At 46.9% G+C, this 27446-nt stretch overlaps 1 long non-coding RNA gene across 1 annotated transcript in view; it reads left to right on the top strand.

Moving 5' to 3' along the window:
• Positions 1-27446, top strand: part of LOC149865086 (uncharacterized) — a 50023-nt gene that overhangs the window by 7536 nt on the left and 15041 nt on the right. The window contains exon 3 of the long non-coding RNA XR_016442379.1: positions 15766-15909. This is a non-coding gene — a long non-coding RNA (uncharacterized LOC149865086). The remainder of the gene's footprint in view (positions 1-15765; positions 15910-27446) is intronic.

Here is a 27446-nt window from a genome sequence, read left to right as displayed (position 1 = left end):
TATCTTTTAAAAATCAGTTTATTATGAGTCCACAAAAACTTAACTGCCTTAATCTGCACTGTGTGGTTGTTCTGTGGTGTCACTAAAAGGCAATGGTACGGTGTTTCGGTGCCCTAATTGTGTATTTCTGAGCTGCAACCTTAATTCTGAATTTCTTTGGGGGGTTTTTGGTGGATAATTAAATCTTACTTGGTGATTTTTTTAAAATGCAATTCCAGCGTAACATCATTCTTATGGAAAAATGTTCATTTCATATAAACAGTATTGAACATTTCAAACCAAATCATATCTAGATATAATGAGCTCCACAGAATTGCTCGTGACTGGGCATAGACAGAATAGGGCTGGAAGGGGCCTCAAGAAGTCATGTCATCCATTCTGCTTTTTCAAGGTGGGATCACCTATATCGAAACCATTCCTGACAGATGTTTACCCAGCCTCCGATGATGGCGACTCCGCAGTCTCCTTAGGTGGCCTATTTCACTGCTTAACTATGCTTAGAGTTGGAATAATTTCCCCAATGTTTAACATCTTTTTCTGCAATTTAAGCACATTATTTCTTGTTCTGTTTCCAGTGAACACAGACCACATTGTATGACCTTCCTCTTTGCAGTAACTTTTCCATCTCTGAAGACTGTTTTCAGTAGGGTTGTGTGAAGCTTTGGGTGGTGATTCGATTCGGAGGAGATTCAGCCCGATGGGTGGCCAAATCTCTGAATCTGAATCGAACCAGGGGCCAATGTAAAGGTCCGAATCAATTTGAAGCTCTCCAAATTGATTTGGAAAAGATTTGGAGAGCTTCGGTGATTTGAACAGTTCCCTGCCTGCTGCAGCAGGGAGCTGGACCCGGACTCCATGCTGGTAAGTGGGGGGGGAAGGGGGGGTGTCTGAAGGAGTGGGGAGGGAACCGTGAGGGGACCCCTGCCAGGCCCCATCCTGCTCTCCCAGCCCTCCCCCATGGCTGCTCTACTTGCCCCAGCTCCTGACCCTTTAAAAAAAACAACCCTAGTCACTGGGTGCTGCCAGGTTGTGGGGGACAATCCCCACTTCCCCCTGCTGTGTAGGGAGCTCTGCCACAAGCCCCCCAACCACCACCTGCTCCCCCAGGCCCCCGCCATGGCTGCCCTGCCTGCCGTAGCTCCCGGCCCTTTAAGGAACAAAACACACTCACCAGCTCCTGCAGTGGCCTTGGGGCTTCTGGGGGGCTCATGGCAGAGCCCCCCACACAGTGCGGGGCAGCGGGGCGCAGCCCGTGATTTGGGGCTTTTTTTTCCAAAGACCTGGGAGCAGGGGCAGATGGGGACAGGGTCTGTGTGATTTGGAGACTTGGCTAATTTGGCAGCAGCCCAATCTCCAAATCAGATTTGGGCAAATCATATCGTGACATTGATTCAAGTCACTGAATTGAATCACTGTCCCCTGAATCTGTTGAATCCAAAGCGAACACTAGCTGCTTCACACAGGCCTAGTTTTTAGGTCTTCACGCCTCTCTTCACTAGACTAAAGAAACTCATGTCTTTCAGGCTTTCCTCATCAGTTGTGCTTTCTAGACTTCTGAACATTTTTATTCCCCTCGTCTGAACTCTTCTGCACTCTCCAGTTGATCCATCTCTTTCTTGCAGCATGGTGTCCAGATTGAATGTAGTACTCTGGCTAAAGCCTTATTAGTGCTGAATAGAGTGAAAGGATTCCTTTACATTTTAATTTTTATACATCCCGCAATGTTGTTTGCTTTTTAGAAACAGTATAACATTTCAAACTCGTATCTAGTTTGTGATCCATTATAATCCACCAGTTTCTAACCAGTTGTTCCCTATTTTGTACTTCCACAGTTGATTGTTACCACCTAAATACTGTGCTTTTCATTTGTCCTTATTGAACTGCATCCTTTTTATTTCAGTTCATTTATCCCATTTTTCAATATAATTTTGAATTCTAAGTCCTTTTTACAAAGTGCTCTCAACCTCTCTCAGCTTGGTATTACCTGCAAATGTAATTAGTCCATGATCAGAATCATTAATGAAAATATTATGTAGTGCTTGAGCTAGAAAGGTGCCTGAGAAACCCCATTTGATGCATCCCTTCAGCTGATGATTTAGCTGTAGATAATTACTCCCTGAGTATGGTTTTCAAACCAGTCCACACACCTTACAGTAGTTTCATCTGGACCGTGCTTTCCTATGCTTAACAAGAATGTCAGTTGAGAGACTCAAAAGCCTTATTAAAGTCAAGGTACATCACTTCTATTGCTCACCCCTGCTCATAAGATCTGTTACCCTGTTATAGAAATAAATCAGGTTGGTTTGGCGTTACTTGTTTTTGTACTCATCCATGTTGCAGTTATTTAATAGCAAGTTCTTTTCTAGGTGCTTACAAACTGATTGCTCGATTATTTGTTCTTGTATCTTTCTGGGAACTGAAGTTAGGCTGACTGGCCTACAATTCCCTGAGTCCTGTGTCTTCCCTTTTTAAAAGATAGGCATAATATTTGTCCTTTTCCATTCTTCTGAACCTTTACCCGTTTCCATAAATTTGCAAAGATAAGTGCTAATGGCTCAGAGATTACTTCAGTTCCCCAAGTGTTCCAGGGGGAGGCACATCAGGCCCACTTGATTCAAAATAGTTAACTTATCCAAGTAGTCTTTAAACCAGTGATTCCCAATCAAGATGCCACAGCCTGGCAGGAGATCCTTCTTAGGGTGTTTTGGGATGCAGTGATGATTTAAGATAAACCCAAAAGCCGTGTCTGGACAAGTGCAGCTGTGTGGTACATCGTACCTCAGACTTGGCTGCGGCACCATATATTGCACATTCAGCTGTACTCTGTGCTGCAAGGTAGCAGCAGAGGATTGGGGGTCAACCCCAGAAGATCCCAGGGTAAAAAAAGGCCCCCAAAAAAGTGGGGCAGCACACCTGGGCAGTGCGCACTGCCCCAAAACAGGGCCTGGCTGACTAGAGCCACGCTCTGGCTGCCATCCAGGCTCAGAATGGCAGGATCGCTACAGCTGTAGTTCCCCAGTATACCAGGAGGCCTCTCCCTTACCCTACCCAGGGTAACCTGCTGCATACTAGAGGGCAAATGGCATAGGCATTGCTTACGGACAAGGTCCCCAGGGAAACAAATATCCACGCTCACATGGACATGGCCAGAGAGTTCAAATAGAAGTCCACAATTTCAAAGTAATTCTAACTTTTTTAGTGAAAACTAAATCAAAAGAAGAATGAGATATTTCAGCTTTCTTCACTTAATAAAGGGCCAACTCTTTCCTCTCATTACTCATTTTGTACTTACTGTGGACACCTACATGAAATGCTTTACTCACAATTAGAGCAAATTACTGCACAGTAAGTGTCACCATCTACACATGCAGATGTTTACTGTGCAGTAATTTGCTCTAATTGTGAGTACATTTGCTACCTGCAAATTTACTCCCGATTACTTATTGTGCAGTAACACATGTGTAGACAGCTGACCAGGAACAAATGTGCTCCCGGTCAACTGGGCAGCAGGGGGCCGAGACATGAGTGCCATGTGCCCCTGGGAGGCTGGGGGGGAATGGTGACGCCTGCAGGTGGCAATGGCAGTGGTGGCGGTGGAGAGAGGGGAGCTCTCACAGGCAGCCACGGCAGTGTTGGCGGCAGGGGGGGAAAGGTGGTGAGCACCGACCAGCGGTTGGCAACCACCTGCAGATGCCACTGGTGGTGTCAGCAGCAGCAGGGGGGGGAGAGGTGGTGAGCAGTAACTGCCTGCAGGCACCACTGGCAGTGTTGGCAGCACTTCTTGCAGGGGATGCACCGCCAATCTCGGGGTGCACATGTATCCGCGTGCACCCCCTATGTGTCACCAATGGAGTGGGAGATTGCTCCCGGCCCCCAGGAGCTGCCTGCTGCCAGGGTGAACTCCTCCACCAGAGCCCAGGCGGGGACAATGTCCCCCTATCCACGCAGCAGGGACCTCTCAGTCCTCACTTCATGATTGCAATCCCAATTTCTCTTTGCTGCCAGAGCAGGGGGACATTGTCCTTGGCCAGGCTCCAGTGGCAGAGCCCACCTTAGCAGCAGGCAGCTCCCAGGGCCAGGGAGGAGTGTTCCAGCCTATGCCAGGAAATGGCTGTCCTCTGGGCTAGCACCCAGGGGAGCTTAGAGCTTTCCCTGGCTGCTTCAGGGGGCAGGTACTGGGCTGGCAGGGGTGGAATCAGACTGTTTCCATGATCAGCAAATTTTATCTTGCATCCCTGCCTGTGTAGACACCTGCCCAAGGTGAGTTTACTCTAGAGTAATTAACTCTAGAGTCAATGCACCTCAGAGAATTTGCACATGTAGATGCAACCATAGAAGGTTTTCTTACCCTTTATATTCTTTGTTAGTTGTATTTTGGCCCTTCCAATTTCTGACATAAAGACAGGTTGAAACAATTTTTAAAAACTGATGTCAAGTTAACTGTAATGTGAGATTCACTGGCATGCTCTAGCTGTCCCCTCCTCCCTTGTTCTCCCGCACCTTCACCCCAAAAGTAGTGAAAAGCAGCTTATTTAAAACATTTGGGTTATTACACAAAAGTTGGAGCATTCTAATAATTTTGGCTATAAAGTGACTTGTAAAGAGGCATGGAGTTTTAAGAGCAATGAGACTGAGGCCAGTTCAGTGGTATCTGGCAACCAAGAAACCTATCAAATGAGAACCCTAGATACATAATATATGTATATACACACACATTCTAATATTATAAAAGCCTGTCTGTCTGCCCATAACACTTTATTCGCATTCTGATTGGCTGACAAACAGCCAGTCAGGTGTGAAAAAGCATTCTGACAGAAGGTAGCCTGCCACCATGATGGTGGGGACACAGGGGATTGTGGGGGGGGGCAAGGCCAGATGCTCCCCCCCACCCTGCTCCCTGGAGGCAGCAGCAACATAGCAGACAGAAGGTAATGCAGGGGGGAGTAGGGCCAGGCGTAATGGTGGGGAGGCATGGGGAGCAGGCCCAAGCAGGGGAAAAGCTGGCTCGCTGTGTCAGGGGAGTGGGAACAGTGGGCCCAGCCCCATGCAGCCACAGCAGCAACTGGGAGAGGGAAGGAAAGGGCCTCTTCCCCACCCAGGTCCAGTCCCACTTCCCTCCCTGTATCGTCCCAGAGTCTGCTCCTCCTGTCCCCAAGTGGGCCCGATGTGAGGGGGGGAGGAGTGGGTGAGTCATGGCATTATGGCATTGGCAGTAATGGTGGGGCCAGAGGAGGAGTGGACCCAGGCCCAATGCAGGGGGGAATGAGCCCGAGTCAAGAGAAAAGCTGGCCTGCTGCGGGAGTGGAGGGGGGACAGCAGGCCCAGCCCAACATGGCAGCTGCATGGGGAAGGGAGGAGTGAGCCTTTTCCCCTTGTTGGGCCCAGGCCCACTCCTCCCCCTCCCCCACTCCTGGGCCCACTGCTCTTCCCGCTCCCCCACCACAGTGGACTGGCTTCTCCCTACCCTTAGGCCTGATCCTCCCCCACATCGGGCCTGGGCCTGCTCCTCCCTTCCCCCTGCTGCTGTGGCAGGGAAGGAAAGAGCAAGTCTAGATCCGAAGCAGCAGGAGGGGGGGGGAATGGGCCCGGACTGGGGGGAGGGGCCAGGGTTCCCCTCCCCCCTGTCATTCTTGATGGGCAACTGGCTAGTGTGCGTGCTTGCGTGTATACACTGTCCCTTCATGCAGCTTATTCATCTCACACAATAGAATTGCAGAATGAAAATTAGTTGAAATAATGGAAGAACAGTGATTGGTTGAATTACATCTCGTGGGAGGAGCACTCAGCCAAATCCAAGTGGTTGCAAAGCTCTCTCTCATGTGTGGATGACCTCTCTCTGACACAGGAAGTCTACGGGCCAAGAAGAGGTAAAGCTCTACCCAACCTGGTACTGGTAATGGGGGACGATCTAATCAGCGACCTAATGATTGAAGGGAAGCTGGGTGACAGTGACCATGAGTTGATCACCTTCACCATCTGCCGTAAAGTTGCCACGTCAGTCCGTAATACAGAAGTCCTCAACTTCAGGAAAGCTGACTTTGAAAAGCTAAGGAGGCTTGTCAGAGAGGCCTTAAAGGGCCACAACCCAAAGGAGAGGGGAGTTCAGGATGAGTGGTTGCTCCTAAAGGGAGCAATCCTGGATGCGCAAGCAAAGTCCATCCCATCTCGGAGAAAAGGCAGCAAAAGGGCACAGCAGCCCCCTTGACTCTCCAGGGAACTGGCGGACCTCCTGCGTCTAAAAAGAAAGACCTACAAAGGATGAAGGACTGGAACCATCACCAAGGAGGATTACTCTGCTTTAGTCCTGACTTGCAGAGAGCAAATTAGGAAAGCCAAGGCTGTGATGGAACTCCAACTAGCTACAAATATCAAGGACAATAAAAAGTCCTTTTTTAGATATGTGGAGAGCCAGAGGAAAAGCAAGGGCAACATTGGACCCATGCTAAACCAGATGGGACAACTGACAACCGATGCCCAGGAAGAATTAAACTTGTTAATTCTTTGCGTCAGTTTTTCACATGGGATGCCCCTGCCCATTGTGGGTCAGGGAGGCCTGGGTGAGGGAGATTCCTTGCCCTCCACTGAAGCTGACCTTGTGAAGGAACACCTTGACAGGCTGGATACCTTCAAGTCAGCTGGCCCTGACGGTTTACACCCAAGGGTACTCAAGGAGCTGGCAAGCATCATAGCTTGGCCCCTGGCATGGATCTCCGAGAGCTCCTGGTGCTCTGGTGAAGTGCCCAAAGATTGGAAGAGGGCCAATGTGGTGCCTATCTGCAAGAAAGGGAGGAAAGTGGATCCAGCAAACTACAGACCCATCAGCTTGACCTCTATCCAAGGAAAGGTCTTAGAAAAGATCAAAAGAGGCCATTCTTAACAGACTGCCCGATGGCAACATCCTGAGGGATAGCCAGCATGGGTTTGTTGCAGGTAGGTCTTGCTTGACCAAGCTTATTTCCCTTTATGACCAGGTGACCTATCACCTGGACAAGGGGGAAGAAATTGACATTGTATATCTTGACTTTAAAAAAGCCTTCGATCTGATATCCCATGATCACCTCTTGGCTAAACTGGCTAACTGCGCCCTCGACCTCACCACGATTCGCTGTCTGGGGAACTGGCTCCGTAGTCGGACCCAGAGGGTGGTGGTCAACGGGAGCCAATCGTCATGTTGCCCTGTGACCAGTGGGGTCCCCAAGGCTCTGTCCTTGGACCCTTATTGTTTAATATCTTCATCAATTTTGTGGACATTGTTGTCAGAAGTGGATTAGCCAAGTTCGCTGATGACACCAAACTCTGGGGTAAAGCATCCACACCTGAGGACATGAGGGTGATCCAGGCAGATCTTGACAGGCTCATGAAATGGGCAGACGAGAACCTGATGGTGTTTAGCACCAAAAAAATGCAAGGTTCTCCTCCTTGGGAGGAAAAACCTGCAGCATCCTTATAGGCTCAGCAGTGCTATGCTGGTTAGCACTACAGATGAAAGGGACTTGGGGGCCATGGTTGACCACAAGATGAACATGAGTCTTCAGTGTGATGCTGCGGCTAGTAAAGTGAGCAAAACACTGGCTTGCATCCATAGATGCTTCAGGAAAATCCCGGGTTGTCATTCTCCCGTTGTACTTGGCCTTGGTGAGGCTGCAACTGGAGTACTGCACCTGGTTCTGGGCTCCACAATTCAAAAAGGATGTGGAGAGGCTTGTGAGAGTCCAGAGAAGAGCCACATGCATGATCAGAGGTCAGGAAAACATACCTTAGGCTGAGAGCAATGGGGCTATTCAGCCTGGAAAAGCGCAGGCTCAGGGGTGATCCGGTGGCCACCTATAAATTTATTAAGGGTGTTCACCAGGATCTGGGGGAACGTCTGTTCACCAGAGCGCCCCAACGGAGGACAAGATTGAACAGTCACAAACTCCTCCATGACCGATTCAGGTTGGACATAAGAAAGAATTTCTTCACTGTCTGAGCCCCCAAGTTTTGGAATAGACTGCTGCCGGAGGCAGTTCAAGCACCCACTTTGAACACCTTCAAGACACATTTGGATGTTTATCTTGCTGGGATCCTATAAACCCTGCTGACTTCCTGCCCCTGGGGCAGGGGGCTGGACTCGATGATCCTCTGGGGTCCCTTCCAGCCCTAATGTCTATGAAATCTATGAAACTTCTGATGCCACTCTGGTATCTCCTAAAAGTGCCCTGAGTTATTGACCTATGGTCCTGTCCCATCGTTTAGTTTATAATTGTAACAACAATTAATAACTTTATTTCTGACTTAATTTCTTCTTCTGTCATCTGAATGTAAGATTTCAGTGAGGGTTAATGATGCATAAAGGTTGGAGTTTCTATCATCTTTTATTACATTTATTTGAGATAAAAAGTAGCACTAATTATCAGAACATTTACAAGGACCCATTTTAAAATGAACATTAACTCAGTAAGTATTGGATCTACTTGTAAATTTGCCATAAAAATATTTTTAACTAAAAAAGTTAGTACCATAAACATGGGAATATATATTGTTGTTGTCATATAAGAAAAAATAAGATTATATTTTAAGTACAAATCTCAACACACCCTTACTATGGAGTTGAAATCTATGCTTTTACATTTCTCAGCTGTGACACTGATACTGAGCAGTATCATGGTATTCTTTTTACCTTTTCATGTAAAGTTTGAGGGAAGGGCAAATGTAGCAACTGGCCTCTGGTATTAATGCAGAAGTGGTACTTTATGTCATGCTCAAACTCGGAATGAATAAATGACAGGTGAAAACTACTAAAAAGAGACAAAAGAAAGCAGTCATTAAAAACCCCCATTAAATTTAAGCAAAATAATCAGTTAGCCCCGTTGTCCTTTTGAGTCCTACTCCTAGTCTAAATTAGTGTTATTAGGCCTCCTGACTTAATTACAAATATTGTGATATTTGGAATTGTACTTAAAGTCCAGCTGCTGGAGCCATATAACAAAGGTAGAATTTAATTCTTAAAAAATACCAACCCTAAAAAAAATAAATTTCTATTCCTAATGATTACAGAGTAGCTTGAAAGTATAAATGAAGTGTGACTAAATGGCTAAAAAAATGTAAAGCAAAGAAAAATAATTCCAAATTTATTAATTTTAAGTCAATTTCATGATTTTAGGGGATTCTGCTCTGATTTTTGAACATTTACAGGTGACAGTACTTCTTAACATCTGGTTTTCAGGTGAAGGTGTAATGGTCCTTGTACCAACTACAAATGTTTGTTTTTTCCTTCCACATACATGCTTATGTATTTATAAAACAGAACGCGTAACAGCTACCATTATAACAAACGTTCCACACTTAAATTTCAGACAGTATCCTGCCCTTTATAAAAACTCACCAGGTAAGAGATACTGAGTTTACCCAAATATACCGACCCCCCCAAAAAAACAAACCAAAAGCAAAATAGAAATGGAATAACATAATGACAAAGAAAAATGCCAGATTGAACTAAAACGCTTTGTAGTGTGTTCTGAAATTTGCCAAGAATGCTCTGCTGTCAGACTTAGAAAACTAAGCTAAGCTATCCTGGAGGACTATGTGGAGGCAAATCAGTTGATGACTGATTTCCCAATCATGAATGGCTTTATGGGGAACATAAAAACAAAGCGTGCCCAGAACTGAAGAATTACCCAGTGGAGCAGGTGGAGCTTGAGGTAATATGCATATTTTGACCGCCTCTAGTCAAAAGGCCCTTGTATTCCACATCAGCTGAGGAGAAGGACCCATCCACCTCTTAATGGCCTTTCAGGTACTCAGCTGAACCTGCCAAAGGGTCTTTATAGTGTACTATAATGATAACATAATCCATCATGGAGGTGACCGAGTCGTAGACAACTGTGGCAGAGTCCATACTGCAGACTGACCTTTCCTCTCTGGCTTCTACCTTAATGCCCAGGAGACATCAAGTATCTAATAAGCTACTGAGTTGGTTAGCAATACACAGCTTTTGAGAACTTACGAAAAACAGAAAAAGATTGATATAGAAGTCAATAATGAAACAAACTCAAGGGATGCTTGAGTTTATTATTATTATTCTTAATTTTTAATTCAACAATATTGTGTCTTAATTTAGTGGGGACTGTTATGGTTTTTCCAATCTGCAACAACACAAAGCTGAAGAAACCATAAAGCTTGTCAAAATTTAAGTCTTTTGGTTGAATGTTGTCAGATATATGCCTGTATGTTTTATAACCACGTGTGGGTATCCAAGTGCTCCACTATGTTTAAGGACACAAGGCAATCTTGTCTACCTACACATGTAGTAGGGCTGGAGTGCTGTTGTTCCCAGGATGGCCCAAGAAATATGCAAGAAGCAAGGGGTATCTGGCAATATATTTTATTGGACCAACTGTATACCTGGGAGAGGTGTCAGAAAAGCTTTCGGATGCAAAATGTTCTCCTTCAGAAAACTCTACCTATACATGAAAGATGATAAAAAAGTCCTTATGATGTAAGAGGGATATATTTCAGCATTATGGGTCCTCACAAAAGGTAGACAGAACATCTAAAAGACGGAACATCTAAAAGACGGAAATCACATGACAAAGAAAGACGTGCACCTCTTCACTTGCCACGCACTTCAGAGACCAACCTGCATATCCTCCTGAAATTCCCTTTCCTACTTTCTAAAACCTCCTCACCCCATTTGAGTTCTGATGCTAATAAGTATTTTCAAGTGCCTAAAAATGACATCCCTGCATCCAAAATGAACTGTCTTTCATAGTAGCCATTAAGGTCTCTGCTGCCTTAATCCCATATCTACACCATTGACATACCCAGCAGTGGATTAAAAGGTTGGACACTTGCTTGGCCCTTTGTGCTTCCACTGAAATTGGTGAAACTCCAGCTGACTTCAGTAGAAGAATTTGGCCCACTGTTTTATTTTTCTTTTAAATTATGGCAAATAATTTGCTGTTAATACAGTGCAGGATGGAGTGTGCTGTGTTTACTGTACTTGCAATCACTGGTTCGATTATGTGCCCCCACAATAAATAACTTTGAGATAAATAGGATCAGGGAAGGATAATTCTATGTCTCAGCATCATTAACTAATAATTACTACAGTCACCACATTGTTTTTGGCCCATCCTCTTTGCCCATTCACAACTAAATACCACAAAAACACCTCACCTCAGTCATTTCTTCTCTTGATCAAAACCTGTGAGTGCAGAGAAGAGCAGACTATGGAGCCCAGGCTCATTTGCCGACTCCTTGGTGAGATTTGTATGAAGGAGGACCTTGCTTCAGCAATGAAAAGAGCCATTGCTTGTGCATGATTCTAGAAGAACATCTAGTTTATGACAAGGGCACAAGAAGAGGAAGAGGAAAAGGAAGAAGAAAAGCCACAGCCATCCTAACTATAAGAGAACTGCCTGAAACAAGTACAGCTCCTCAATTACTGCACTAGTCTTCAGTTGAATTACATAAGGAATCAATATAGACTTCAACCTGCAATGTGAGAAACAACAAAAGGGGAAACTGCATTGTGGCTCAGATTTTCAAAGTTGATAATCCAAATAGCCCCAACGTATGTAGCCCAGTTCGGATAGTACGTAGCAAGATACATCTGTCATCTGACACCCATATATATATATGACTAATGTAACCATTTAGGTCTTATTAATTAAGGAAAAATGCTATAGGTTGATACATTAGCTGTAAAGCAGTAAGTAAAATGGTAGTGATTTCTTGCTGTGTGTGAAGACACCTGTTCTAGTATGTATATTTCTTTAGATGATAATACGTAGCATTTATATAGCACTTTAAAGCTTCAAAGCACTATCCTACATTAACCAGAATAATGAATCTGATGATGTTTAGCACAATATGTACAGTTTGTCTAATAGCTCTTAACTATGTATGTTATGCAAGTTTGTTCTAGTATCTCACTGTAACAAATCAGTCAAATGCTGAATATTAGGACAGGTTAATACAGCCATCAGCCAATTCACACAAATGAACAGTTTCTAAACTTTAAAATGAATCTTGATTCATCTTTCATTTCTCTTTTTAGAACCTTTAATTTATCTCCCATATTCATTCTTTCCTTGGCTCTCCAACCATTTTCCATGCTCTGTGCATTTTGTACACTTGGCATCTTTCTGCCATTTCTTTCCCACTTTCCCAAGTCCTCATGCCATTTCAGTTCTGAAATCCACGCTACTTTCTTCTCCCATCCATCCTCTTCTGCAGTTTCCTTCCACATTGCTTACACTACAGTTCCCTCAGCTTCCTCTGACCCTTCTCACGTCTTGGGCAGAATGATTGGCTTGAGGCATATGCAAGCAGGACTGAGACCCAGGATATGGAAAGCTCCTCCCATTAAGAGCGCATAGTTAAATACAGCTCAGTGTCCCAATCCCCTTCATAATGGAGACACTGAAAACTATTATGAACTCCACAATGCTGTAATTAATCTGTAGCTATTAAGTATTAAAGTTAATTTATTGGAAGAGATGCTGTAAATACAATGTACTGTAAAGGCATATGGCATCTGATGAAATGTGTTCCTTGACCAGCATTGTACTCTGTTCCTCCTTAGATACAGCAGAAGCTTATATGAGCATACTGAAGTGTTACTCAATATGAATGAGATAATGAGCTCTTACTGTAATGGAAGTTGGAAAATGGTTCCTGTTATCTTAAAGGATGGGCTAAGCAGAAGTTCCAGTCTTCAGTTAGGTCTGTTCTCACCACGAAAATGATTTGGAGTGTGGCATTTTCATTTCAGATTCCTTTCCAGCTTCTCTCTAAGAATGGAAAAATAAGAATACCATAGTATGGACCTCTTATGCAACCTTACCACAGCAGTATAAAGATACTTACCAGTAGTCTCAATGCATCTTTCACGCTTCCTTGAAATGAAATGAATTCATTAAGATGGAAAAGCTGGCTTGAAACCAGTCTTCCTATAATGTCTTCCATAATTTGTTTCAAGGGACACATTTATAGTCACTCTCAGTCTTTTTTTTTTTATAGATCCAGTGCAAGATTAAAGGCTGGTTTGCAGTTCTAAGGTTTTAATGAATAGATGTTTGTTGCCAGGCACAACCCAAAACATTTTTCAGGCATCTCAACACAGTGCAGCCTTTTCAGTATGGACTTTCCCAAGGACATGCAGTAGAACGATAGCTGTAATCTCTGGAATCACAATGATATAATGACCAGTTTTGTTCCAGTACCCTCATATGCAATACCAATCCATTCAGACACAGCAAGAAACCATTCACATGCTGTTGATTTCTCCACCTGATCTTTCCAAAAGCTTCAGGGTTTCAACTGTTTCTTTTAATCCATTTCAACTTTTCTACAAACTTGAGTGGACGTGATTATGACAGGATGAATTGCCTAATGAGCAAGCGGCTTAGAACCTCTGACAATCAATCAGACACGGCCAGGTCTAAAAAAAAAATGCTAATGTTTTTAAAAAGTAGTTCTTATCTAAGACAACCTATTTTAACATTACCTGTAGAGAACAGAGCTTAAGTTGTAAAGTTTTCCCTCCCAGTGCCATTAGGATAAATAGATTAGAGGTGAGGGGACTGACAAAGAAAAAAGGGGTGATATTTGCTCAATCAGGAAGTGCTAGAATGCTGAAAGATATTGGGTGTTGAATTTTGAGTAAATTCAATCAGTTACTTTTTCCCCAAAGGGGGAGATTTTCAAATGCACAAATTGGAGTTAGATGCTCAGGTCCCTTTGGCATTAAATGGGAGTTAGGAATCTATACATCTTTTGTGTCTTGAAAATCTCCTTCTCCACTCACAAATACTAGAAGCTGCATGCTGCATGTTGACAAAACATGTAGCAAGACGCCTGAATGCATTTCATGCCTTATGTATAACATACACTGAAACAGTCTAGTACTATGATAGCTGAAATACTGATGTTAAAAGTTAGCTTCTCTGTCCACTCTAATATTTTCTATTCAACACTGTTCTTTCATTTTGACATCCATAAACTTACCCTGAACTACGCCTGATCTTTTTTCCTTTGCTAACAGGAAGGGATACAGAGGGTGAAAATGTTTAAGAATTACATCTCCTTGTCCTGATCAACGTAGTACGGCTGTGTGAAGCGGGCCCTATTTAATTTGGATTCGGATTCAGCCCAAATCAGGGACAGTGATTAGATTTCTGGATTCAGATCACTGTCCCCGATTTGATTTGGCCAAATCTGAATCTGCAGATTGGATGGTGATTCGGAGAATCAGCAATTCAGACACAGACACAGCTTTAAAAGTTTTTTCTACATACCTCGAGGTACCAGTGCAGCTTGTGAATGCTGCGATGCTGGGGCACATGGAGCGTCCCACAGGAGTGCAGGTGGGCCCTCCACGTGCTTGGTGGCGAACCCAGAAGTGGACCAGAAATACTTCACTCCGTGCACCCCAGCATCCATAGATTTCATAGACAGTAGGGGCTGGAAGGGACCTCGTGAGATCATCGGGTCCAGCGCCCCCACCATAGGTGGGAAGTCAGCTGGGATCAAGTGACCCCAGCAAGAGAAAAGCATGACCCCGCTGGGACTTGAACCCAGAACCCTTGACTCCCTTCACCTTCTAGAAGTCCTATGCACTAGCCATTGTGCCAGAGCCACCTACTCTTTAGCTCTATATGCTACCTAGAGATGTGTAGAAAAAAACCATTTAAAGCTGTGTCTCTGTCCAAATCTCTGAATCTTTCTGAATCTCTCCAAATTGATTCAGAGGGTTCTGATTCAATTCAGAGAGATTAAAAGGCCCTCTGATTTGATTTGGAGATTCGGCCACCAAATTGGGCTAAAGATCTGCCAGATCAAATCAGGAACTGAAGCTTTGCACAGTCCTACAATGTAGTATTTCAGTTCATACAGTCCCAACTTCAGGAACTCTCTTTTAGTGAAAGCTAACCCCTTAAATGCCCAGAGGTTTCTAATTTTTCATAAATTAGTTTTAACACATGCTAATAAAGTTCTTAATAACATTTCCTCTGGTCTCTTTGGGATCCCTAGCACTCTCATTTCTTTCTTATTTGAAGGCCCAACTTCTCCAAGTCCCTCCAGTTCCCCTCTCCCATTATGGTGACTTTTGATCATTTAGTTTAGCCTCTGTTGCTTCTCCATACTCTGTTGTATGCTTTAGCACCCTTTCCATTGAAAGTCCATCTCTAACTACTACATTTATATCATCCACGTATAGTACACATTTTATTGCAGCCCCTGCCAGTATCTTTACTCTGCTTATAACCTTGTTTTTTTTTATTCTTTGTGTTCACAGTTCCATGCCACATACAAATGGTAGTGGTAGCAGGGGGCACCCTTGTCTCACTCCTGTATGGATTTTAAAGGTTCTGCTTAGGTGCCCATTAATTTGGACTTGACTCACCATTTTCCTATACCAGGGGTTTTCAATCTTTTTTAAGGAGTGTACCCCTTCTGGGAGGTGGTAGCAGCTGGACACAGGGCGGGGTAATGGTGGCCAGACGCGCAGCAGTGCTGCGGTGTGGCGGCAGCCAAACAAGGACCGGGGGGCAGGCCTTGGCAGCTGAACATGGAGCTGGGGAGGGTGGCAGTGGCTGTGTGGTGGGTGTGTGGCTCACAGAGGGGAGCGACTGCCCTTGACCCACCAGCCATGCTCCTGGGAGGCAGCGGTGGTGGGTGGTGGTGCTCCATGCACGACCGGCACATCACGACGAGAGACATGCTGGGATGGGACGGGCTCCACCTTTCCCCCAAAGGTAAGCGTGTGTTCTCTTCTAGGTTGGTGGACCTCCTCCTGCGGGCTTTAAACTAGGCTCGTCAGGGGACGGGGAAGATGAGGGCAAAGGAAACATCAGACTGCCAGACCAAACAGCACCCACAACTACAGCCCAGCCCAGCCCAATGAGTGAAGCGAACAAACAGGTAAGAAAGAGGGGCCAAGGTAATGCTGGGACTAGGGGGTCAGTACACACACCCACAGGAGGCCTCAAATGCCTCTACACAAACGCTCGTAGTATGGGCAACAAGCAGGAGGAACTCACCCTCCTGCTGGCTGGCACCAGCCCGGACATAGTGGGGATTACAGAAATGTGGTGGGACGAAACGCATGATTGGGCAGTGAATGTCAAGGGCTATAGGCTGTACAGGAGGGACAGGATAGGAAGGAGAGGTGGGGGCATGGCGCTCTATATTAAGGAGGAATACACATCCTCGTTAATTAGCAAGGAGTCAGGGGAGGGGCACTCTGAAGTGCTTTGGGTTAGAGTACAAGGCAGTCAAGGGGAAAGGGACTTAATGGTGGGAGTCTACTACAGACCTCCCAACCAGGGAGAAGAGCTTGACTAGGAATTCTTGGGTCAGCTCACAGAGGTAGTGAAGGCTAAGGATGTGGTAGTCATGGGGGACCTGAATTTCCTGGACATCTGCTGGGAAGAAGAGTCAGCCAGGTCTGAACGCTTATGTAGGTTCTTGGCCAGAGTGCAGGACCTCCATCTAACCCAGGAGGTGCACAGCCCCACCAGGGGGGACGCCTTGTTGGACCTAGTGCTGGCCACGGGTGATGACCTGGTTAGGGAGCTGCATGTGCTCGACCACCTGGGAGACAGCGATCATCGCCTGCTGGAATTCACCATCCAGCGCAAGGTGGCAAAGGCATGCAGTAAGGCAGCGGCCCTAGATTTTAGGAGGCAGCTAAAGAGCTAAGGAGGATAGTTGGAGAAGCGCTGAGGTCCCGGAGGGGAGGGGAGCTAGGTGTCCAAGGAGAGTGGTCGCTCCTTAAGGAGACGATCCTCCAAGCCCAAAGGAAGGTAATCCCAACGAGGATCAAAGGGAGCAGGAGAGCACACAAGCCTCTGTGGCTCACCAAAAGCATCCGGGAATGTCTACTTGCTAAAAAGGAGGCTTATACCCAATGGAAAGAAGGGGTCATCACCAGGGAGGACTATTCGGTAGTTGCTCGGGGATGTAGGGGGGTAGTTAGGAAGGCCAAGGCGGAGATGGAACTGGGATTAAGGACAATAAGAAGTCCTTTTTTAAATAAGTAGGGGGTAAAAAGAAGCTCCAAGGTAATGTGGGGCCCTTGCAGGATGCCATGGGAAACTTGGTCGTCACACCAGACGGCAAAGCTAACATGTTTAACGATTTCTTTGCCTCCGTCTTCCTAAGGAGGGACCAGAACAGCCACCTCCCTGCTGGGCCCCCCTCGGGCTCCGGGGGAGGCACACCTGGGCCACGGGTTAGTGAGGATTTAGTTAGGGAGCTTCTGGAGGGGTTGGACATATTCAAGTCAGCCAGTCTGGATGATCTCCACCCTAGAGTTCTAAAGGAACTGGCCGAGGTCACTGCAAGTCCCCTGGCACAACTTTACGAGCACTCATGGTGCTCTGGTGAGGTCCCGGAGGACTGGAAGAGGGCCAACGTGGTCCCCATGTTCAAAAAAGGCAGCAAGGAGGACCCGGGAAACTATAGGCCAGTTAGTCTTACCTCGATCCTAGGCAAGCTGTTTGAGAAAATTATGCTGACACACATCCAGGAGGGGCCAGCAGGGGACTGCATGCTTAGGGGCAACCAACATGGGTTCATCAGTGGCAGGTCCTGTCAGACCAACCTGGTGGCCTTTTACGATCAGATCACCAGATCATTAGATGCAGGGGTAGCAGTGGATATAGTCTTCCTGGACTTCTGGAAGGCTTTTGACACTGTCTCTCACCCCGTTCTCATTAAGAAACTGGGGGGCTGTGGTGTAGACACCCACACAGTCAAATGGGTCGCCAACTGGCTGGTGGGCCGCACCCAGAGGGTGGTAGTGGATGGGTCCTTCTCAGCCTGGAAGGACGTGGGCAGTGGGGTCCCCCAGGGCTCGGTCCTCGGGCCCGCACTGTTCAACATCTTCATCAGCGATTTGGATGAGGGGATAAAAAGCACCCTGTTCAAATTTGCTGATGACGCTAAGATGTGGGGGGACGTGGGCACACTGGAAGGATGCAAGAGGCTACAATCAGACCTAGACAGGTTACAAGGGTGGGCGGATGAGAATAGGATGGGTTTCAACGCAGACAAGTGCAAGGTGATGCACCTGGGGAGGAACAACCGGCACCATACCTACAGGTTAGGGAACTCCCCTCTTGTCAGCACGGAGGCGGAAAGGGATCTGGGGGTCATCACTGACTCCAAGATGAACATGGGCCGGCAGTGTGGAGAGGCAGTAAGGAAGGCCAACCCCACCTTGGCATGCATCCACAGATGCATCTCGAGCAGGTCCAAGGAGGTGATCGTCCCCCTCTATGCGGCACTGGTCAGGCCGCAGCTGGAGTATTGTGTCCCGTTCTGGGCGCCGCACTTCAAGAGGGATGTGGACAACATGGAGAGGGTCCAGAGGAGGCCACTCGTATGATCAGGGGACAACAGGGCAGGCCCTATGAGAGGCTATGGGACCTGAACCTGTTCAGCCTCCAAAAGAGAAGGCTGAGGGGGGATCTTGTGGCCTGTTACAAACTAGTCGGGGGGACCAGCAGGCATTGGGGGAGTCACTGTTCCCCCGAGCACCGCCAGGAGTGACCAGGAATAATGGTCACAAGCTGGCAGAGGGTAGGTTTAGGTTAGATATCAGGAGGTGCTACTTCACGGTCAGGGCGGCTAGGGTCTGGAACCAGCTTCCAAGAGAAGTGGTGCAGGCTCCTACCCTGGGGGTATTTAAGAGGAGGTTAGATGAACATATTGCTGGGGTCATTTGACCCCAGTATTCTTTCCTGCCATGGCAGGGAGTTGGACTAGATGATCTGCTCAGGTCCCTTCCGACCCTAGAAACTATGAAACTATCTCTATCCACACACATGTATCCCCTAGTCCCTTTCCAAGTACCTCTAGGGGTATGCATACCCTCAGTGGACAGCCTCTGTTCTATACAATAACCTTATCCAATATATATATTTCCCTGGGAACCCCATTTTTCCTAGGACCTTGAATATGTAATCATGATTCATTGTCATATGCTTTTTCTAAATCTAGGTTTGCTGTAACTTTGTTTGTTTCCTCTCCTGGATGTGGGACCATGTATTTCTGGTCACTCTGGAGATCCTTCTGTCTAGTACTGTGTATATTTGGGCTTCTTGTATTATATTCTGGAGGCTTTTTCTCATCTTCAAAGCCAGTATCTTGGCCATTAACTTATAGTCTATATTAAGGAGTATAATTGATCTCCAGTTTCAGGAATTCCTTCTCCCCTTTCTTGAACAGTAAGATCACAATGGCTCATGTAAAATCTTTCCTTGCTTCTCCTGTGTGACAGGTGTGCCTCTTCAGGGTCCATCCACTAGTGACCCTGCAACACCGGTTATGGGCAACTGCCCGCCTTCTCGTCTGCCATGCCTTGTTGCTACTTGCTTAATTAGAGGATATTAATCAAGTGGGAGGCTGCCCATTTTCTGTCTCGATGTCTGGGGCACTATCTTCAGCTCCTTTCCTCCCCCTACACCGCAGCCCAAGCCTCGTGGATGTACCTGGCGTTGTTTGGATCTGTTCCACTCTCGCAACCTGCACCCCACTAATGCTTGACTTGCCTCACAGCATGCGCCTCACCGGTGCTCTGGCTCGTCTCTTGTAACCTGCACCACACAGGCACTCTGGCTCATCTCTCGGAACTGTGCCCCTCTGGCACTCGTCAATCGCTGCCCCATTGCCTTGGGGCTTCTCACACTGCTCCCTCTCTGGGGCTCAGGTGGAGGTAGCCGTACCTGGCCCCCAAATCTCCTCCTCGGGGTCTCGAACTCCCTTCCAGACTCAGGTGGCCTCAGCCTTACCTGTCCTCCAATTCTTCACTCCCTTTTTTGGGACTGGGGTCAGTGTACCCCCAAATGCTGCACCCTGTCTGGCGCTGGCATCCCCACGCTACCATGGAGCCCCTATGAGGCCTCCTCCAGCCCCTAATAGCCTCACCCGGTCCTCTGGTTAAAACAAAAAACACAAAAACACAAAGCCCCTGGGCTATAACGTAAAGCTAACCCGTCCAGCCAAACAACATTCAGTCCCTACCGGGAAATACTCCAACCCCAGCAGTGCCCAGGGGATGCTCACGCAGTCAGGGTTGTCCCCTCTGTCTGCACTGGCCGAGCTTCTCCTTCCTTGGTCGCCAGAGGGGAACTGGCCTCCTGCCTGGGCTTATATGGGCCAGGCCTTGCCCCTTCCTGTCAGCTGGCTCCCCAGCGGTTGTCCTGGCAACCAGCACCTGTTACTCTGGCTGCCGTGGCAACTGGCAGCTGGGCCTCCCCCATCTTGCCACTAGTGGGGGAGCTGTTTTCTGTTCTCAGGCACAGGGCATCTGAGTGCTCTGCAACATCCTGTTTGTGCTATTTCCTTGAAAACTTCCACAATACCCCTCCCTACCCATGCCCAAACCTTCTCCGTAGGCAGTCCATCTGCTCCTGGTGATTCTTTTCTTTTAAAGGTTTTTAAACACCCCTACACTTCCATTAAGCTTATCTTTTTTTTTTTTTTCCATCTTCTTTGCTTCCTCCTCTACTTTCTCTTCAATCTCTTCCAAGAAATCCATCTTCTTCCTTTCTGTTTCTTTCTTCTGGTATGACTTTTGATAAAATCTTGTTGCCCCCAACACCTCTTCCTGCTTTTCCACTCAGGCACCACCTTCTTCCCATACTGCTTTAAGCTCTCCTTTTGTTGCCTTCACTCTGGTTGAAAAGTATTAGGACCACTCTTTGTTTTCTCCCATCCAGGGTGCTTGTGCTAAGAGCATTTTCTCTCTTATCTTTCTTTTAAACCAGGTTTATAACTCTTGCCTTGTTCTAGCTCTTCTTGTACCTGCCTTCCTGCTGTGGCTTCCTTTAGCAGCTTCTGCATCTTTCTTTCTAGCTTTCCTAGCTCTTCAGTTCTTTTCCCTGCGAATCTGAGGCCTTCCTTCCTGAAAAATTCTTCTGGCCTCTACTTCACCATCATCCACTATTCTCTGGTACTCCTGAAATATTTCTTCAGTGTTTGCCACTCCTCATACTGTCTTGTGTACACTTGTGTATCTCTTCATCTTGTAACAGCCACACATTTAATTTCCACAGTCCCTTCCATCTTGTGGGGCTCTTATCAAGACTCATTTCCACCTTTAGTGTCTGATGATCACTAAAAGCCACATATATGGTTTCTTACATCCTTATCCCTATTTCTTTTGATGCAAACATGAAGTCAATTTTTGATTCTTTCCACTGGAGTTTGTTCTAGTGAAAACTTTCTCCTCCTTTCTCTCACACTTTTCTTAGCAACTCTTTTAAAATTATATTTAGTAACAGTCTTGATGAGCTGTCTAAAACTCCATTTCCTCCTTCCTCTGTTCTGTTGCCTACATCATTTATACCATAGACATCTCCTGCTATCGTGCATGGTCTCCCTCCAACCACATAAACTGCTAGCTAAGTAGTGCGTTCCTTCCCTCCCTCTCTTGTGGTGCATGTGGCAGAAAGCCACCTTGGTTTTTCCCTAAAAACTCTGCCCTGTGACAATCTGATTAAGATGCGCCCAGCACAGGGTATTCACACCTCAGACTATCTCTTTAGGTAACTTGAGCTGGCTGCATTCCTGAGGGATGCTCCCTCTGCCTACGTGACTGGCATCAGCTACCTGGGTGAGGGGATCTACCTGGTGGGCTGGAATCTGCCCAGTAACTGGTGATGTATTTCAAATTGGTTGGCGGACAGCCAACCGGAGCTAGCCTCCACTGGACCAGGTGAATGAGGTCACAGGGGCTATATAAGTTAGGACTGCCCAGGAGGAGGGGGCAGCAGCCATGCAGGGGACACAGAGAAGCGTTACCATCTGAAACTGGCTCTCTCTCCCCCAAAACTCATGAGCAAGGAACTACCTGCCTCCAGAGGGGAAACTTCACCGGCCTTTGGAAGATGCTCGTGAGTAAACTACTCGAGATCTGATTAGATATCTAGTTGGCAGTAACTTAGATGCGTGATCAAAAGGCTACCTCAGCCAGACTGTTTGCTCTTTAGGATTTCTAGGATATTGCTCAATCTTGTACCCTATTTTCACCCTACCAGTATAATCAATAAAGTCCTCCTGTGTGACCGGTGTAGGAGACTTATTGAGGGGTGGGTCTAAATTATGCCTAAGAGACCCCTTAGGTCTGCAGACTAAGGGAGACTTTATTTTTTGTCCCCTGACTTGGGGAAGTGCCCCAAGTGCCTGTACTGGGTTGAGTACCCGTAGGACTTTAGGCCTGTGTTTCCCCGAGGACACAGGGCTGAGAGTGAGTCCATTCTCGGGGTGGTGGCAGCTACGTTACCCCCAGGCTAGCGAGTATGCTCCAGGAAGGGGTCGACATAAGGCGCCCCTAAGGAGGCATTCGGAGCCTGGCAGGTGGTCGGGCTCAGGGAGGTGGGCGGCTCACACAGGAGCGCCGCCTACTGGCCCGCCACAGTGCATATACATTGAAATTTTCTAATTCTGTTCCCCTGAGTGATAATATTATTTGTTCTACCTCTTCTTTGACTTCTTTTACCTGCTTTACTCTGAGCTCTGGGCTCTTAAATACTATGGATACCCCTGCCACTTTGTTCTCATTTGCCCCTAACCACCAAGGTAGTTCCCATCTCCACCTTTTCTCAAAGCGTTTATAATCCTTCTTCCCTGTATATCACATGCCTGTAGGGAGATTATGTCTGCCCTTACTTGGTTCAACACTGGTTCAATCTGTTCCCATCTCTTCCTTGTTAAGATACTCTTGACGTTAAGTTAAACAATTGCCAATGCCATTTATGCTCGTTTTCAAATGAGTCTGTCTGTTCCTTTAAGATTCATCTATGCCTGCTTTGAGCTGAGTGCAACTGTCCCTTTAAAGTCCATCTGTGCTACTACTAGGGGTGGTCAACTCCTCCCCTTCCCTCGCTTACATTCCTGTAGCTTCTGCAACATGCAGGATCACTCTCATATTTAGGAAAGCTTGCATATTCCCGCCTCCACACTGCTTTCCACCTTCTGGTCTCCACCCCGGGCTAGAGCCCAGAAGTGTTAGCAGGAGCAAACTGCTCTCCAGCTGTTCCTCTGACTCACCTCCTCATTAGCAGGTTTCTTCTTCCTGGTCTTCAGCTGCTGCAGTTCTTTCTTTTCCTGGTCTCTCTCTCTGGTTCTTTCCTTGTTCCAGCTCCACTGTAAGATGTCATCTTTCTTCCTGACCCCCATCTCCATGTCTGAGCTGTTTGCTATTCCCGCCTTCCCTTCCATTCCATCTCCTATCTCCTCCAGAGCCAGCCGGGGAAGGCACGTGGACTGGGAGCCATGGAGACTCGCATGCCATCAGGCTGGGCAGGCTCCATGCCTCCACATGCAGCTCTTCACTGGAGTGCTGGAAGCTCCACGTGGACGCAGGAGCTGGCCCGGCCTGATGGCATGTGGCTCCCACCTGCAGTGCCAGGAGACCCACAGGGTGGCATGAAGGCAGCCTGGTTCTGCCCAAAGGCACACAACAGCGGACCAGGCAGAGCCTTACACTGCCAGGAGGCTCTGCCTGCAGCAAGCTGTGACTGCCCACTGCTGGTGGTGGGGTCTGTGCACCACGGGGAGGAGCTCTGCACACCCCCGCTGCCCACACACTTGCATACCATTGGGCGGGGCAGGCTTTGTGGCTGCCTGTGGGTTAGTGTTTCCCACCCATTTGCTAGAACTCTGTCAGCCTGCAGAGAGCTGTTTGCAAATGGGGGTCCCTTTAAAAGGAAAAACCTATGGTTTTCCATGGTGTCATGGGGCGAGGTCCCAGAAGTGGCCGTGATCTCTCCTGGTGCTCCCTACCGTGCCAAGTTGGTGATCAGCACCCTCATTCTCGCCCGCCACATCTTTGATGGTATCTGTTTTATAAGGGAGGCTGCCTTTTGTCCCCTTGGACACGTCGCTCTTGTTTATCCTGGCCCCTGTTCTGTATGGATTGACTTGGTGCACCCAGCCTTATGGGGTATGCGTGGCTCCTACCACCCCTTATACCATGTCCCAAGCCTTTCAGATGTACTGGACGTTGTCGAGTCAAATTACTGTTGCCTGCGCCCTCCCTGGGACTTCTCTCTATACTCGCGCCCTCCCTGGGGCTTCTCGCAAGCACCCTCTGGGCTTCTTGCCAGTGCCCACACTGGTGCTCCTCACAATTGGGGCTCAGGTGGCCGTAGCCATAGCCGTGCCTGGCCCCTAGACTCTGCGCCCTCTCGGTGCCAGGAAACCCCACACTACTGTGGAGCTCCTATGAGGCCTCCTCCAACCCCTACAGCCTCACCCAGTCCTCCGGTGTAATAACAAACAAACAAACGGAATAACATGAGCCAACTGGCTATAACTCAAAGATAAGCCTCCTGGCTAGAACATAAACTCTAAGCCATGGTCGTTTATCCTCCCAAATCCCTACCCAGGGCTTCCTCCACCCAGTCTCCTCACACAGGAGCTGTTTCAGGCCATCGGGCTTCTCTGCACTACCTGCTCCAACAGAGCTCCAACTTCTTCAGCTGCCAGAGGGGAACTGACTCTGGTCTCAGCCTGGCTTGTTTATATAGGCCAGGCCCTGCCCCCTTCCCGTCAGCTGACTGGCTGAGGTTGCCCTGGCAACTGGCACTTGTACCTGTCCTAGGAGCAGGCACTTCAGTGCCCTGTGACACATGGGAAACAGAAAACCCGGATCCCTGCTTACCAGGATCACCCATGGTCCCTGCTGCAGCCTCTGGGTCCTCCTGACTCTGCTGCTGTCCTGCGGGTGAGGCCTGGGTGCCTCAGCCTCTGGGGCACGGGCATGGCTGACCCCAGTGCATAGCTGCAAGGAAGCCTGCCTGGTCCTGCTGCTGCTCCTGGGTGCCAGGTGGGCTCTGGAGCAATCCAGGACAGAGCCTGGGTCCTACCAGCTCTGGAGCCATACCCTTTTTATTTTCTCCAGCATGCTGAGGCAGTGTGCTGGAGCAACAGGGAGATGCAACAGTCATAGAGACCCTCTGGCTTGGTGCTAGAGCATCTCCTTGGAGGACCCAGTCTCCAGTTACATCCAGGCATGCTCTGAGAGTGTACCCCATGACACTTTTTTCCAGTGCATTTTTTTTATACTGAGATTTCCTGTTAGCAAATTTAGAGTCTGCTCTGCAAATATGCAGCACGGGGAGCATTTTCTTGTTCACAGGGTGCTTTTTGTGGCATCTCAAACTCCTTTGAAATGCCACAACAGACACATGCAAGCTTGTGTGGACACAGCCCCTGGCTGCATCCAGACGAGAGTGGGTGTGCAGTATGTGGCACCTCAGACTTGCCTGCATCTCCATACACTGCACATGAAGGCATTCCCCGTGCTGCTATCCTACAGCATGGGTGGGCTTGTATGACCCGAAGAGATCCTGGGGTCAAAAAGCCAATGCCAAAAAGAAGCAGGATGGCATACATGGCAGCAGGACATACCACTCACAACCAGAGACTGGCTGCTCTGGCTGCTGGCCAGGAGTGCCACAACAGTTGGTGGCCCCAGCATCCCCTACCTCATCCAGGGTAACCTGCTATGCGCCAAAAGGCGTGTGGCATGGGCATTCCCCGGGGACAAGTAGTAGCGACACAAGGTATGCCACAGCTACTTGTCCCCAGGGAAACAAATATGTCCACTCAGGTGGACATGGCTCCTGAGAGCAAAAAACTCTGGAGTAATAAGCTCAGGAGTTTATTCATGTGCACTAACTGCACATGTAGATGTGCCCTGTTTCTACTGTATATAAATAGTTACAAAATTGCTACTTAAAAGTGTGTTTATGGACTACGGATGCTAAATCTTACAGCAGTTTCAAGGAATGTAATATGCATTAATTCTGGATGAACTAAATTGCTACAGGCATCTTTATTTCAAAGTCAGGAATGTACCCCTCAGTTCCCTGTGCTCAGGAAGAGTGGGGTCTGATAGAAAGGGTGGGGAGGAAGGGTTTGCAGGGAGAAGAAGCTGGTGAAGCAGAGGGCAGAGCAGCACACAACTCCCCCAGATATATTTTCCCTGCTTTAGCAGTAGGAGGGGGACAAATTGGAGGCAAATCTCTAGTAAGTAGATTCTATACCTGGAAAATTATAGCACATTTATAAATTTTCCAATATAGAGAATCTAATTATTTTGGGAGTCATCTCATATTTGAGTAAATATGGTAGCAACACAAAATATGAAGACAGCATCCTGGAAGAAAGACAAGTTATCTATACAGTGGATTGCATCCAGAGAATGTGGAAAAAATGTTTATGGAAAAATTAACACTGAAAGACAAAATCTTGGAAGGTCTGGCCTGGTAGACATCAGTCCAGCAATGTTCAGAGCAAAGCCAGTGTCCTAAAAAGCTTTAAGGAATTTTAAAATAACAAATACTGAAAAAACAGTTTTTAAACTTGTTTGTCACAATTCTACTAATCACAATCAACAGTTCATGTGGTTCAGGGCACGTCTACATGAGACGCCGTAATGCACAGTAGCCTATTCTAGTGTGCATTAGCACATCGTAGCAAAAACTGTGCTAATGTACTAGTGCAGAGTAAAATTAGTTTACTACGTATTAAGCATCACAAAAAATAATTCACCTTTGTTACTGCACATTGGCATGGGCTAATACGCCTTTATGTAATACCTTATATTAGAAGTACTAAACTTAATGTGTAATAGCAAAGATGCATTAATGAATGTATAGTTGTACCCTCAGTTAACAGATCAAGTCTCTTTCTAGTGAAATGGTCAAGAATGAATGACCTATGGGCTTGATCCATAGATACTGCTTATATCACTGACTGAAAGGAAACATATTCAAACCCAATATAGGTATTTCTAATGCACACTGCACAATAATATCTATGGTGCCTAGGGCCTGAAGGGGTCTCCTGGGTCATTGCATCCACTCCCCTGCTACTGCAGCCAATCACATTCTATAATACCTTTCATAAACTGAACAAACTCCAGCTTAGAAGTAATTAGACTTTTTGTTTTGCCCTCCACTAATCCTAATGGGAGGCTCTTCCAGAAACTCTGATAGTTAGAAAGCTTATAATTTTCAGCTTAAGTTTAATTACAGCTAATTTACAATCATAGGAATATCTTTCTTTCTCTCACATCGTTGAGTAAGCGTATTCCTTTCTGATAAGCGGGATGAAAGATGAAGCCTGCAAGGAAATAACTCAAGGCAAATATGCTTGTGCATACAGAAGGCCCAGACTACACAATTTTGAGATGCAGGTAACTGCACTGTTCACAATATATTTTTCTGGAGAATCAAAGTCACCTCTTCTTGTTTTAAAAGTGAAAAAAATAAGCACTTTACTTCTATTAAACAGTTTGTAATCTGGTCATATGGTTCTTGGGTATACTTAGGACAGACTTATAAAGTGGTTTATTTCACTTAGTGTCACTTTACGTTTTGCCAGTTGGAAGATGCACGAAGCATTTTGCAAGGCAAGGATCAGTCCCTCTGGGAACCTTA

Source organism: Crocodylus siamensis, chromosome 5, assembly GCF_052110815.1.
Source record: "Crocodylus siamensis isolate JL-2025a chromosome 5, ASM5211081v1, whole genome shotgun sequence".
Lineage (NCBI taxonomy): Eukaryota > Metazoa > Chordata > Crocodylia > Crocodylidae > Crocodylus > Crocodylus siamensis.
This window is presented reverse-complemented; position numbering and strand designations above follow the sequence as displayed.